We start from the raw sequence: 15,252 nt of genomic DNA, 5'->3' as shown, positions 1-15,252 counted from the left end.
TAATATGTTGGAGAAAATAAGTTAAAGTTGAAATATGGAGATAAAAGGTTTCTGCCCAACAGAAATCTCCAATTCATGGGTTGCAGTGACGTCACGTCGAAGGGACCGCCGCCATATTTGTGTCTGATTTGACAGGTCTCCTCATATGACAGCATCAAACCGCAGGATGGAAATGACAGTTTCTTGACAAAATGACAGGGTTTCATACATCCTGTCTGGGTTTATATCTCTATAACAACAGACTAACTCTATATTATCACACTTATTACACAGTTTATGAATTAATTAATTAATTTGAGACGTAATGTTGATCAAAGTCCTTAGTCCGGTCACTTCTCCGCTGTTTGCTCCTCACCCTCCTCCTGTCGACTCGTGTGTAGTTGTTTTCAACGAGCTTTTGATAATCAATCAGTAGATTGATGAATTATCATGTAAATGTTACGATGTGCATTTATGTCGTCCTGTCTGTCATAAGAGATGACGGTCACGGGACACGTTTGTGTCACGGACTCGCGGTGGCACAGACACAGCTGGTCACTCTGTGACACTGCGCTGGCCCGTCCGCTCTGTCCGCTCTGATCGCAGGTTTGATTCCAGCAGCGGAGGGAGGCAGAGAGCCGCCACTCTCCCTCTAACGAGCTACAAGTCATTTTTCTAACATCACAATTATTCTGAAGCTGGTAAAAATGAAACACAAGGTAAAAATCCTTGATAGTTCTTCTGCCCTGCTGCGCTGATCAGAGCGGCGTCCCTAGCAACGGCCCGTTTTACTTAGTAAGGTAAAGGTAAAGGTACTTTATTGGTCACATATACAGCTAGTACAGTGAAATTCTTTCTCTGCATTTAACCCATCCCTGAGGAGCAGTGGGCAGCCGCGGTGCAGCGCCCGGGGACCAACTCCAGATTATGAGCCAGTGCCTTTAGTAACGGTCTGTTATACAGAAATAAAAGACCCTAAATGCAGAATCAGTGAGTAATTAATAAGAAAGTAATCAAAATGCAGAATTCAATATATCCATGTTATTAAAAAAAAAGTGAATCCCCTCTTTTTGTGAGACTTGTCACAGCCCATGCTGCCACTGACAGACTGCCTGCAGTCAACCATTTATTCCGCCTATAACTTTACGTCTTTTGGGATGGAATAAAACTGCAGTCCGGGGTTTTTTTGGCGACTGCTATCACAGTCAACAGCACAATATAATCCTGGCATCTTTCAAATAACGTCAATTTTCGGTCTCTTGCTGATTTCCTCCTACTACTCCACTTGTTCTGGTAACGTGACGCTGTGATCTGTGCCCAGGTCGCCCTGATTCAGACACAGAAACACAGTGACGTCATGTGAATCTAATGAATAGCCTACTTATTGAATTAATTTGTTAAAGTTTACTAAAACTAGACTAAAACCTTTTTGAGTTTTCGTCGACTAAAACCTGACTAAAACTATCACATATAGAAATGATATTGACTATGACTAATAAACATTTTAGTCCAAAAGACTAAAACTAACACTCTAACTACATTTAGTAGTTCCATCAGGCTCCAGGCTTAAGACCTTCCTCTACGACAGAACTTTTAGTTAGGGCTGGTTCAGGTAGCTCTGAATCATTTTATTCACCTTATGTAGCCCTGCCCACTTTGCCATTTCCGGTTTTCAGTGTGATTGAGTTTAATCCTAAAATCGGCTATAAAAGCGGCACTGTTTTCACAATGTAACTCATTTACAGCTGGCGTCACCTTTACTTTGAAATTCCATCGATTTTTGTTGGGAGGGCCGGGGGAGAGACACACACTTATCAATGACTAAATATTTGATTTGAAGATATTTTATAATAGCATACCATATTTCCTCAAATAATAGCCGTTATTCAATTGTTTACATGATCAAATAAAGGCCGACCCTAAATAAAAGCTGGGTAAAAGAAAAAAAAAAACTCTGTCGCCTGGAACACATTGAAGAGGATATGATCAGAAACTCTTTGAACTTGTGTGGACTGTCTGTGAAGACTGATGGGAGTGAAGCTGACCTCATCCTCTGCTTCAGAGAGGGACAGCCCCTGCACTGTCGGACCCGGGTCTCTGCTCCGGATCCCGGTTGGAACCGGAGCATGCACCGGTATTACCATTATGACCGGTAATCTATTACCGGTCATAATGGTAATAGATTCATGGACCGGAGACGGACCGCAGTGCACATTGTGAAAATGTTCTGATTGACTTACAGCACAACGGCTATCAGCTATCCACCTTATTCCTAGCCCCCATGATGCTTTGCGGGAATTATGGGCGCAGCTTCCAGTGCGAACCGGAAGTAGCGTTTGTTTACATGCTAACAGTACGCGCTAATCCACTTTCTGCGAGCGTTAGAGACATAAAACACCACCTTTTACAACTCAAACGAGACAATATCATAATACCGCTGCCTACTAATATTGTGAGGTGTGAGGACGACTTAAAAAAGTGGCCAAACATAAAAAGATAACGTACAGTAGCATATTTAGCTACTTGTTAACTTGGTTGCTTCAGTTGTTGAGGCAACAAGCTATCTGCTAGCTCTGGAAAGTTGCCTCATAAGTTGGAATAATTAGTGTGAATGCTGGAAGCATTCACACTATTGTTATTCGGTTCGGCCATTTTCTGCCTTTCTTCGTCATGTAACTAGTCCTTCATACTTTGTGCTATTTCAACAATTCAAATATCAAAATGTTCAGCCTTTTCGGGACAGGTGTGCTATGTCTTTTCTCTTTTCAACTATTCATACTTTTTGCAATATTCAACTATTTCTGATTTTTTTTTCCCCATAGAGAATGCATTGGAACAGTCTTGAAACTCTTCAAATCTTCTTACTTCTTTCAGCCTTTAAAGCGTCCACATACTTTCAGCTAGAGACTTCATTCAAATTCTGAGCTGTAGACAAACTTCTAATGTATTCATCCTGTATGTACAACTTTTTCATAGCTTGTACCGTTTTTGAGATAAATCCTTTAAAAGCACATGAGGATTTCTGACAAATTTCACACTTTTCAATGAGTGTGTATGGGGTTGGGTCAGAGTGAGTGACATCATCGTTAGAGTGAGAGGGATCGAAAAAACATTCAGGATTTTTTCTGGATAAATTGCCAGCACGGCCACAAATTAAACTCTAGACTAGGGATGCAAATTATCGAGTAATTCATTAATCGATAGTTGATAGACCTTATCGATCGATGATCGATTAATTGATAAGCGGCGATTTTCCTGAGAACCTAAATTTAAGGGGAAAATTTAAGATCAACATTCCTTATGGACTTTACACTAGTATTTGTTAATTTATTTTAAGAGCACAGCACAATGAAAATGTTTAAGTAGCACGTTATTTGGGACAGAGAGCTCTGAGGTTGAAGTCCTACAGTATCATAATGAGATGAGATGAGAGACACCGCTGCGTTTCCATTACAGATTTTCGCAAAATAAAAGCGATATTTCTGAAACTTCGAAAAAGTGCAATTGCCATTTGCGAGTGTTTCCATTGAAAGGTATTTTGCGAATGACCCGTAATGCGTCTTGCATTTCTATGGTGACGGCACAGCGATCTCAGCTGCCGACAGCTGTTGCTGTTATTGTTATTAACATTGACAAAAACAGCGCTTGATTGCTGAAAGGCAAAGCCCGTGTGGCGCTGCAGCGGCCACAAATAAGGACGCACTCACACTAGGGCCAGTTGTTCCGTGCTGAAGCCCGAATCCCCCCCCCCCCCCCCCTCCCCCGCTGGCCCGCACTCACACCACCTCCAACCCAAGCTGATCAAGCACGGTTGCCTCCGTTGATATAGAGGGATTATTTGTTTACCAACACGGTGGATGTGCGCATTAACCTGACTGCAGAAAGAACGGAGCCTTTAAACACCAGCGGTGATGAGGTGCTGACAACAATATACAGTAGGTGGTTGTGTCCACACACCCGTACTGGTTTATGTGGCTTAAGGTGACATTTCGGCACAGGAGGGAGTGGGAGCGTGGATGCGAGTCAGTCTCCTTCAACCACGCACGGAAAAGGGGAATGATAGGAAAGGGTTTTCTAATTTATTGAGAAACAATGCCCATCAGCAATGCATGACAATAAACATGTGGTTCATTTGTCCCCTTAAGTTACATAAACCAACACAGCGTGGACACACGCGCTGTTCTCCGCGGCACCGCAACGAGCGCTTTTTTTTCTTTTCTTTTTAAAAAAAAAAAAATTAAGCTCCGGTAGCGACCGGCTAAACTATGGCAGGATACTGTAAACCAGCGCGGATCCGGTGTGTTTATCAAAGCTTGGTTGCCGTGCTGAGGCACTGGGTCAGTTTGAGCTGCGTTCAGGCTGCATTAACTCCTCAGGCAGCTCCGCGTCGGCGGCTTTTTGACTCGTTACTCACTGGTCGTCTGTGTGTTAGCGATGGAGTCCCGTATAGCTACAACAGGTAACAGTGTTGTCTCTTTTCACCTCCTCTCCCTCTCTCCCTTGTGTCCTGCAGTGCGCTGCACAAGTTTACACAGAGATCTGCTACATTATGTCGGCTTTGCTTGTTTACATTTCACAGTAAAACTCCCATTGAAAAGGAACGATTAATTGCAAGTAATTTAATTTAATCGATTAAATTCTTATCGACAATTAATCGATAGTCGATTAATTGTTTGCATCCCTACTCTAGACACATGATTTCCTCACCGGTTTGTAGCCACACTTGTCGTGTCTCATTTAATGTGCTCAAAACAGCAGACAGACTTACAGAATTGTCTCAATGAGCCTAATTGTGCAGCTAGACCCGCTCCAGTGGCTCATCCACTTCAATAGAAAAGTAGGAGCAGATTTTTTTAGAAAAGCAGAAATGCCCCCCTTTTCTACCTTGCGACCCTGAGAAAAGTTTTTGCCCTACAAACATTTAATGCACATCAATGTGCTCAGGAAGGTCTCCTTGCCCAGATGGTCAGGACCACATTCTGATAAGAGGTACGGTTCTCTTTTTATGGGCTGTTTTCGGAAGCTGCACAGAGCTCAAATCTCTCTGCTCTGCTCTGCTCTGTGTGCAGTTGGTCCAGCTGTAGCGGCCAGCTCGTTATCAAAGTCTATAAATAGAACAGTGCAGGTGCAGCCTGGCCGCTCGTTAAGATGTTTTTAAACACAGCCCCACACACACACATGATAAACCAGACTGACAGAGGATGTCCACGCACAAACACAGGTATCACACTCACACACAGACACACACAGACACTCACACACAGTCACACATGCACGCATACACAAACAAACAATTCCATTCCATTCTTAGATAATAATTTAAAATATTTTTTAAATGCAGCCAGGGAGCTCTCTGCTCTCATTCAGCCCAATGCATTGGGCTGAATGAGCAGCAGGAGAAGGAGCTCAACTTTGTAACTTGCTGTTAAGTGCTTTTTAATTCATTTTAATTCACCAAAAAATAGTCACAGGTCACAAAAAAGTCCTCTTCTTTCTTGGTGTGGCTAATTTCTGCACTTTCCTTACTTTTTTTTTAAGCATCATTGAAAAATCTCACATTCATGAAAGTCTCAACCTCTTCTTCACAACTCCACTGTAGTGTAGGGGTTAGGGTGGCTGCTTGCCAACCCCAAGGTCACTGGTTCGAATCCAAGGGAAGAACTCTTGTTATGTTATGTTGAATTCTGCTCTCCTCCCCCGCCTTCAATTGGTTACAGGTGTTTGTTATCTCCTTGATTACTCATACCAGTTTGCAGCACATCATTACATTACAATGAATGACAACAGTCTTGAAAGCAGTGTGCTCTCTGTAGCCGAGTGGCAGAGTGAAGGCTTTATGATCATATGGTCATGGGTTCGATTCCTGCCTCAGTCATTTCACATCATTGCTTGACTTTTGATTCCAATTATTCAGCTGTCATTGGACAGTCTTTGATTCCTCATAGTATAAAGCTCATTATAACTCAGGTTCTCTGTGGCTGTATGGTTAGTGTGTTAGGTTACCACTCATGGAGTTGTGGGTTCAATTCCTTCCATGGACATGTTTCTTGTATGCCATTCCGCATGTCTTTGTCAATTTATTCTGCTAATTCAGCATGGTTCAGCATTGGGTTTCAGCATTCACACGCATGTTCCGTTAGGAAATGCTGTTTCTAGTTTTATTTTAAAACACATTCCTCTTTTATAAAGAAATGCATATGTGTGTGTGTGGGGGGGTCTCTCTCTCACTCACCTCTTTACTGTCTGCTCTCAGGGATTGTGTGTGTGGTGGTGGGGGAGTATTTTACTGTAGGTTCTCACCATGGATCTATTATAAGACCACACACAGACACATCCGAGTGTCCAACCAACAAAGTTGTAGTAAAAAAAAAAATCCATTTAGTTTATTTTAATCATAAATACCTATACTTTTGATACAGAGGGGTGTGTCAGTGTACACAACGTTTACACGGAATGAAACAGTAAACATAAAATTGCGTGTATCATTTAGGGATATAAAAACCCCTAAATGATACACGCAATTTTTTATACATATTTGTATACATATAGTCTTATAGATTCGGGGTCTAGATATTTATGTACCTATGCAAATCAGCGGGTGACACCAAACAACGTCTGCCCAAGCAAGTCACAGCTTTTATTTCTCTCACACTCACACACACCAGTGTCCTGGAGAGATGCAGCCGCATCTGAGGGGACGATGGCGCGTGTGCGTGTGTGCGCAGCGTGTGTTGCCCCTTCTCCACTACACAGTTAAGCTCAGCTCTACTCCACTTGGTTTAGGTTCTTTTAATCACAGTCATAGTTTGTCATATTAAAGCGGGTTCGTCAGCACCGCGGAGCTGATCGCTGTCTGATAATCAATGAGCATTTCCCACCGACTCTCTTTTTTCTCTCCTTTCGTCAGCTCCAAACTCACTCTTCTGCACCGCGATTACGAACCGCAGCGTGGTTTCAAACAGCTGTTATTTAACTCATGTGTCAGAATAACAATAATCTCGAGGGGGGGCTGTTACATTCATTACAATGCATTTCTATTTCTCCTCTGTGACGGGCGGCGCGCCCCCTCACTCCTGTCACAACACACACACACACACGCTGCCTCTCTCCCGGTTCAGCCCCGTCCACTTCTCGGTCTCCTGCCCAGATTACGTTGTACGAGCGGACCTGTTGGTCCGAGTGGCCCCGGTCCAAGCGGACCTGTTGGTCCGAGTGGCCGCGGTCCAAGCGGACCTGTTGGTCCGAGTGGCCGCGGTCCAAGCGGACCTGTTGGTCCGAGTGGCCGCGGTCCAAGCGGACCTGTTGGTCTGACTCGTCCAACACAGTCCAGTCCTCCACCCGCAGCCCCCAGAAGCTGCAGACGGGTCAACCAAACAGCGCTACTCCCTCTCTTCACTCGAGCTGATTTTTTAATTAGGAGCGCTCACCACCATGGATCAATAACCGATCTATTATCACTACATGAATTGCCTCATCTACCGAATTAACTAAGAAAACAGAAAACAATGTGAAAACTTTCAAATAACCCGCTAACAGTAATGAAGACCGCTAGCAACCACTGCTGTTAGCCAATGGCTCACTGCTACTTCCGGTGCTGACCGGAAGTTCCACCCATAACCGTTTCTACAGTAACGACCCCAGGAATAAGGTGGATAGCCTACGTCACACTGAGCTGTCAGATGCAGCCTGACTCCACTATGCCAGATGCCAGGCTGCTGTATGGAGCCATACAGGCTGCATATCACATCAATGGGGATGGAAATTGAAAAGCAATGCTTCGTCCATCCCCCTTTCAGGCCAGGTGTTGTTGTTTTCTGTGTTGTTGCTGTTTTGGTATGTTGATGTGTGAGTTTGTTCTGTCTGGTTACTGTGGACTGGTGTGAAATAAACACTTATACATTTTTAAAAAAAAAAAGCATAGATCCCCTCCACTCCACTCCCTTTGAGACAAAAACGGGCTATACAAATAAAATTGCCTTGCCTTGCCACACACAACATGATAACAGGTTATCTGGTAAATGGTCTTGCACTTTTTTAGCGCTTTTCTAGTCGCTCAGATCACTCAAAGCGCTTTACACAAACATTCATACAGCTCTGTGCCAGACAGGTTTTGGGAGCTAATCATTCACACACATTTACACAGGGCAAGTGTGGGTTCAGTGTCTTGTCCAAGGACACTTCGGCATGTGGAGTGGGGGAGCCGGGAATCGAACCACGACCTTCCGGTTAGTGAACGACTCGCTCTGCCTCCTGAGGCACAGCCACCCTGATTGGATTAGGCATTGCCCTGGTGTATTGAAAAATTTGGAAGACGGTGGCAGCAGTCCAAAGCCCCATGAAGCTGCCTGACATGATTGATGGAGTGAGGAGAGCTGTTAGCACTCAGACTGTGGATATAAACTTTATAAACCACAACACGGAAAACATCTTGGACCGGCCTCGGCCAAGGCCGCTGCTGGAACAACTCCCACAGGAGATCGCTGCTGTGAGAGGCTCTGTATTCCTATTCCTCCCTCCCTTCTTCACGGACACCTGTTGATTGTTGGCTCTGTCTGGACCCCATCAAGGACGTCTCCATGGCAACCTGCTGTGTTATCGCGATGACACTCTGCGAACTGAGGCACTGATTGTGAGGCTAGATGAAGCGACTCCCCAGGCTTACCGTAAAAATCGCTGTATAAGTTGCACTTTCCCTTTTTTTTCATCTAAAAAGTTGGGTGCGGGTTATACACCGGTGTGACCTATAGACCAGGGTAAACTTCAACCCCGTTCACAACGCGTTTTCAGCGATCAGATTGCAATCAGATGGAGTTTGACCACATGAAAGTACAGTGATCTGATTGGCCAAACCACCTCTGGAGGTGGTCATGGACGCGTTGTGACCGGTGTAAACGGTGTTGTGTTCTGTACAACTACGCAGGTGTTTTTTTTTCTGATTAATAGACTCGTTTGGGTCCGCCATCGTCTCTCACAGAAAATAATCTTATTGTTATGTTTTTTTGTTTAACCGTTTCTCATCTCTGTCAGTCACTCGGTCTCTCTCTAATGTGCAGGCACGCACGCACACACACACACACACACACACACACACACACATGTGCTAAATGTCCAGTAGCCTATTCAAATTACCTTGCAATCTCTTTTTTTCTTTTTTTTTAATTTAAAGGGATAGTTCACCCAAAATTGAAATTTCCCTCATTATCTCCCCCTCATGTGGACTAAGGGCTGGGAGAAGTTTCAGAGTCCTCCGTGGCTTCTCTGAGTTACAGGGGGTCTCGGCGTAGCAGTGCATGTCCATATAACAGTTGCAAATGGATACCAACTGTCTTTGTGACAAAAAGACACACCAAAAAACATCCAGATACCTCCATGCTGCTGGTATGTAATGTCCCTCTTATATTGAAGCCCCGACATGAGAAATTGTTCAAAAAAAAATTAAATAAGTCTATGATTTAAGCTTGTTTGTAGTGGAAGCTCCCAGCACTGCTCTTCCTGGTCCGTCCAAATCTCGCGCGATTTGCATCGACGCCCAGTTCACGGCTCCGCGAATCGTGCGAGATTCCGGCAGAGCAACACTGGGAGCTTCCGCTACAAACAAGCTTCAAACAAGCTTCAAATATAGACTTATTTAATTTTTTTCGGAACAATTTCTCATGTTGGGGCTTCAATACCAGAGGGACATTACAGACGAGCAGCATGGAGGTATTTGGATGTTTTTTGGTGTGTCTTTTTGGACGAAGAAAAGTGAGCTCCGTTCTCAACCGTCATATGGACATGCAGTGCTGCACAGAGCCCCGCTGTAACTCAAAGAAGCCACGGAGGACTCTGGAATAACTTGTAGCGTTTTCATTTTAAAATAGGCATAGAAAACCTTGTTTTCCTAGTTTGAGATCCACAAAAATAAACTGCGACTTATATTCCAGTGCGACTTGTATTCTGAACTTTATGGTATGTACACACACGCATCCATGGACACTTACTCACATGCACATATGGTCCCACACTGTACCCCGCCACAGGAGCATAGTCTGGGAGCTGCTTTTTTCTCCTCCCCTCTCCTCTTGTTTCTCCCCTTTTCCTCCCCCTCTTACCGCTCAGTCATCCTGTTATGTCTGTCTTATTGTATGTATTGTATGTTGTATATGTACGGACAGGTTGATTGCTGTAATTTCACTGTACTTCATATAGTGACAATAAAGGCTGATTCTGATTCTGATTCTGATACACGCACATGCAAGCACGTGCTCGCGTGTGCCCATTTACTCTGTCCATTGTCTGGTCTAATTAAAGTCCACTGTGTGTATTTTTTCAGCTCAGCCTGATCCAGAAGTTGTGTATTCATCAGTGAGAAGAGGTGAGTCAGTTATATATGTGTGTGTGTGTGTGTGTGTGTGTGTGTGTGTGTGTGTGTGTGTGTGTGTGTGTGTGTGTGTGTGTGTGTGTGTGTGTGTGTGTGTGTGTAATCAGTTGTTCTGTGTGTTACAGGACAGTGAGGACAGCACCTACTCCTTCAGAAGTGACGTCCTGTGTCTCTGTGAAGTTCTGCTGCAGCTCCGAGCTCCTGGCCTCTGTAGACCTGTTGTATCATTACAGTCTCTGTCTAAAGTTTACTTTCTGCTTGTAATGATTAAATGTTCAACAATTAAAACATGTTTAAAGATCTGATCAGTGGCTGTGATTTTACAACTACATGTACATTACATACAGGTAGCAGGTAGATTACATTAACTGTGTGTGTATGTGAGACTGTAATCACATAAAGTTACCTGTGTGTGTGTTTGTGTGTGTGGTATATACTGTATATATATTTAAGCAATATCACACGAGAGGGAGTGCTGTTGTACTGTATATCAGCACGGGTGTGATTCGGTCGTAGGCACGAGGCCGCAGGCCGAGTGCCACAGATAATCACACAACTATAACTGTAGTAGCAGCAGATGGAGCAGCTCCTGTATGGGGAGCCTGGCTCTGACTTAGCTCCTGTCCAGCTGAACAGCGGAGTAATGTCTGTAAAAAGTCGCAGTGCTGTTATACTGTATATCAGCACTCATGGAACGTCTCTTGTCCAATCAAATTGCTCGGTTGGGACCGGTCGGAACTAACTGTTGTATAAATATATATATATATATATATATATATATAATGTATGGTATAATAGGGGTCAGTAGCAGATTAACAACAGAGATATCAGAGGAGTCTCTGATTAACTAGAAAATTTCCTCTGGGAAATTTTGATAGGGCCACGGGGGCTGGTGCCGGGGGTGTCATCTCTGTCAGCATGGGAATCAAACCCATGGATGTGTGCGTGTGAGAAAAAGAGGAGTGCGTGTGTAACGGATGTGCACTCACTCCACCCATAAAGGACGTGCTAACCAACTTGCCAAGTGGTTGTCAACCTCTTGGTGAAGAGCTTAGCATCGTCGCCTCCAGTGCGGGAGGTTGTGGGATCGAACCCCACCTAGGGCAGGCCGTGAGAAACACAACCACAACGCAGAGGGCCAGATATGACATCGGCTACACGTACATATGTGCGCACATGTGTGTGTGTGGTTGTGTTTGACAGAGCAGTATTTTGGAAACATGAGTTTTAAACAGCAGTCTCCCTGCTTTGTTGAACACATTGTTAGTGAGAGGACAAGTTTGTCTAAAAAATCACATGTAGAGTGTAAATTGTGGAAGTTTCAGGCCCCGTCCATACGAACCCGGGTATTTTTGAAACCGTGTGTTTCTCTACACGGTTTGGCCTTTCGTCCACACGTAACCGCAGAACTGGGCTCCTGAAACCGGAGTTTTTTGTAACCGGAGTCCAGGGTGAACTTTTTCGAAAACTCCGGTTTCAGCTTCACGTGTGGACAGGAAAACCGGACATTTTTCAGAAATCCCTGCCCTCCCTAGTTACTGTTGCTAGCACGTCAAGTTCTCAACGCTGACCATGCGCTGACCACTCAGACGCTCCTGTGAATATCAATAATCACTAAACATGCGGACACTAATACAAAACCGCGTGGTCACCATATGTGGTTACATGCTGCTATTCCGACATGCCGCTATTTCGACATTGACTTCTAATTTTATTTTTCAAGCGTCCCACTATTCCGAGATTCTTTTTTTCATTGTCGGAGTAGGGGCACTTTACTATTTTTCAAACATTCCGCTTTTCCGACATTGATTGATTAGGCTACATTATAGTCAGACCTGTCCTGATTTTTTTTCTTCATCTGAGACACTGTTTCTCATACACAAATACATAGGCCTATAAGAGAGAAGAAAAAACAAACCCTCCAAGTTTAAAAACACACCGGCAGCAGCGCCCCTGATCTGCAGCCTACTGAGACTGTCACTGAAGTCAGCTGAAGAGAGAATAACTTTGTTGCTGCTCCACAGAGCGCACATGGCTAATTAATATGCACGTGCTGACCATATATGGTTGTGTCTAGGCATTCCGGGGGCAGAGGTGTGTTCACGTGCACAACTGCACACCATTCTTGGATCCAGTTTGATTTATCAAAGAGAAATTGCGGAGAGTTGTGCATGCACAGTTTGATAGATCTGAAAAAGGTGTAAATATTTTGGGTGTCTTTTCTCCGTAGGCCTAAGCAAAACATTTAGTAGCAGCAGTAGTTTTACACTGCTTACTTACAGTTTTGATAAATGAGGCCCCAGGCCCTAAGCCCAGAGCCCAGACGCTCACAGCTGCAGCTCCGCGGCTCATCCGCGGCGCTGTCCGTGGTGCTGAAGGTCACAGGTTAACTTGACAAACAAACTGCAGCATAGTTCTGTTTGTTTATCATGTGTGTTAGTTTTGTTTGCGACTTGATAGTTGAGTTGTTGAAATTAAGAACATCACTCCCTCATCAAATCGGAATAGCGGTATCAAAAAGTGTCGGACTACCGGCATGTCTAGATAGAGGGATGTCGTCTAATAGCGGGATGTCTAAATAGAGACATGTCGGAATAGCGGGCGGACCCCACCATGCTGATATGGCTAAAATAGGCTTTTATCAAATTGTAAATTGCGGTCACTTCCCCACTGTGTTGCTTCCTTCCGTCCTGTACATTTGTTTTAAATGAAGCCTTTCAGAATCAATCAGTGGATCGATGGATTATCGTTACGATGTGTGTATTTGTGTATTTTCGTATCTGTCATAAACAAGAGATTAGGGGCGGGGTGTGTTAGTAGCGCGGACTCGCGGTGCCGGTCAGTCTGAGCTGTTTGAGCCTCCACTCTCTCTGTAGGTACAAGTTATAGCTGCTTTCCTGTTAGGAGTGATATCACCACCTACTGCTTTGGAATGCACATGAAGACGGATTTGCGGTTTCATGTGGACGGAGTTATTTTTTATCACACCGGTGGTGTGGACGCAAATTTTTTTTTAACCGGGGTCCAGAAAAGTTCGGTTTCAAAAATACCCGTGTTCGTGTGGACTAGGCCTAAGACAAAATTTCAGACAACTTCTCCCACTCTAAGCGATGATGTCATCCACTCTGGCACGAACATTCCGCCCAATACACACCCATTATAATTTAAAATTTTCTCAAAAAATGCTCATTGTTATTAAACAGTGATTGATCAAAAACTATAATATCTATTCAAATGTGGTTTGTTACACCAATAGATGTCTACAGTTTAAAGTTTAATTGGAGTCTCTAGGTCAGTGGTTCCGAAACTGAGCCTTTTTGCCATACCACAAGTACCCCCTCCCTCATACGTGTTGATGATTCATATTGAACATAACACAACTGATTATTAAAATGAAATGAAATGAAAAATATTGTGAGGAATCATGTGTAACGTGTGACAGCCTCTTCACATAGGTATAGTCATGAATATTTATTACATTGCAACTTTATGTTTTGGATCAAACTAGTAGCCCTTCCTGGCCTATAGCTACGTCATGTGTTAACCTCAATAAGGAGCATTGTACGTGCCCCCATTCCAGATTAAAATATTTTCCAAGGAGAAAACAGAAGTTTTTCAATTAGTGTTATAGCTATATATATAGCTATATGCCGTGAGACCTGGCTTTGTATGATCCATATCTGTGAATAAATGTACCGTGTGGAAGTCCCTCCACTTTGTCTCCTGCCTTGCAACTTTATTTTATACTGGAGCTATGCTAATAGCATCCGTGGCTAAGCTTCCCTCCAGCTTCACATTACACTGTGTAACTTTTTGCTGTGAAATATGACTGGGGGTACAAGTGGAAGTCTGCACGTGTGAAAAAAAAAAAAAAAACGATAGTAATTGGTCAAAGATATTGTTATCAGTTAACGGTTATTTTGCGAATGTGTCCTCAGCAGCCACCATCACTTTGCCGACGGGAGGGGTGAGCGAGTGAGCGCTGCCATCTAGAATCTGAACTGGATCTGAGCTGGATGTCTTGGTTTAACCCCAATACGACATAATGAGGCTTTAAAGAGAGGGGGGATGTTATGGGTGGTATTATAGTATCCCCTATTGGTTGTTCAGTGGTAGTGCACTTGATCCTTCAGTTTCTCACAGAATAGATTTCAAAATACTGCTGATGGTTTACAAAGCATTACAGAAAATGGTTTAGAGGAAAGGAGAGGAGGGGAGGGTTGGGGAAAGGAGAGGAGGAGAAAGGAGAGGGCTCTGTGTAACCAGATGTGTCCCCAGCAGTCTAAGCCTATAGCAGCGTAGCTATAAAATGGTTCAGAGCTACCTGAACCAGCCCTAACTAAAAGCCCTGTCATAAAGGAAGGTCTTAAGTCTAGACTTAAATGTAGTTAGAGTGTCTGCCTCTTTGACCCATGGAGAGAGCTGGTTCCATAGTAAAGGAGCCCGGTAACTGAAGGCTCTACCTCCCAGTCTGTTTTTAGAGATACTGGGAGTCACTAAGGCTGTCTTTACACTGCACGGTTCAAGTGGCTCAATTCCGATTTTTTCCTCTCAAGTGGCTCAGATCGGATCTGTAACATAAAAGTGTAAACGGGACAAATACGCATGGAATCAGAAATTGTCAGATCAGATTTAGGCCCCCGTTATACTGTATGTGGAAATTAATCAGATAGGCCTACCTCTGTAGCCTGTGATTGACACGTGGGGCTGACCGGGAATACCTTGGCCAGTTGTCACAGGAATTATAGTGTTTCATTTTCATGGTGTCAGAGCGTCTGTTTTTGTCCAGTCTATTGATCAATACACGGGCAAGTGAGGGAGTGTGAAAAGAGAGAGCGCGTGAGACAAACACCAGATTTCGTTTTCCTGCCGGCAAAAACTGAATCGAGCCCATTAGAAATCAAGACAGGAAA

The 15,252-nt window shown here is 43.9% G+C and overlaps 1 protein-coding gene and 1 long non-coding RNA gene across 2 annotated transcripts in view; both read left to right on the top strand.

Moving 5' to 3' along the window:
• LOC146968252 (uncharacterized) overlaps nucleotides 1–10,572 on the top strand; it is a 15,325-nt gene extending 4,753 nt beyond the window's left edge. The window contains exons 3-4 of the long non-coding RNA XR_015034320.1: nucleotides 10,292–10,333; nucleotides 10,465–10,572. This is a non-coding gene — a long non-coding RNA (uncharacterized LOC146968252). The remainder of the gene's footprint in view (nucleotides 1–10,291; nucleotides 10,334–10,464) is intronic.
• Nucleotides 1–15,252, top strand: part of LOC146968250 (muscle M-line assembly protein unc-89-like) — a 201,842-nt gene that overhangs the window by 107,911 nt on the left and 78,679 nt on the right. The window lies entirely within an intron of this gene.

Source organism: Trachurus japonicus, chromosome 18, assembly GCF_045865225.1.
Source record: "Trachurus japonicus isolate A0001 chromosome 18, Traja_1.0".
Taxonomy (NCBI): domain Eukaryota; kingdom Metazoa; phylum Chordata; class Actinopteri; order Carangiformes; family Carangidae; genus Trachurus; species Trachurus japonicus.
This window is presented reverse-complemented; position numbering and strand designations above follow the sequence as displayed.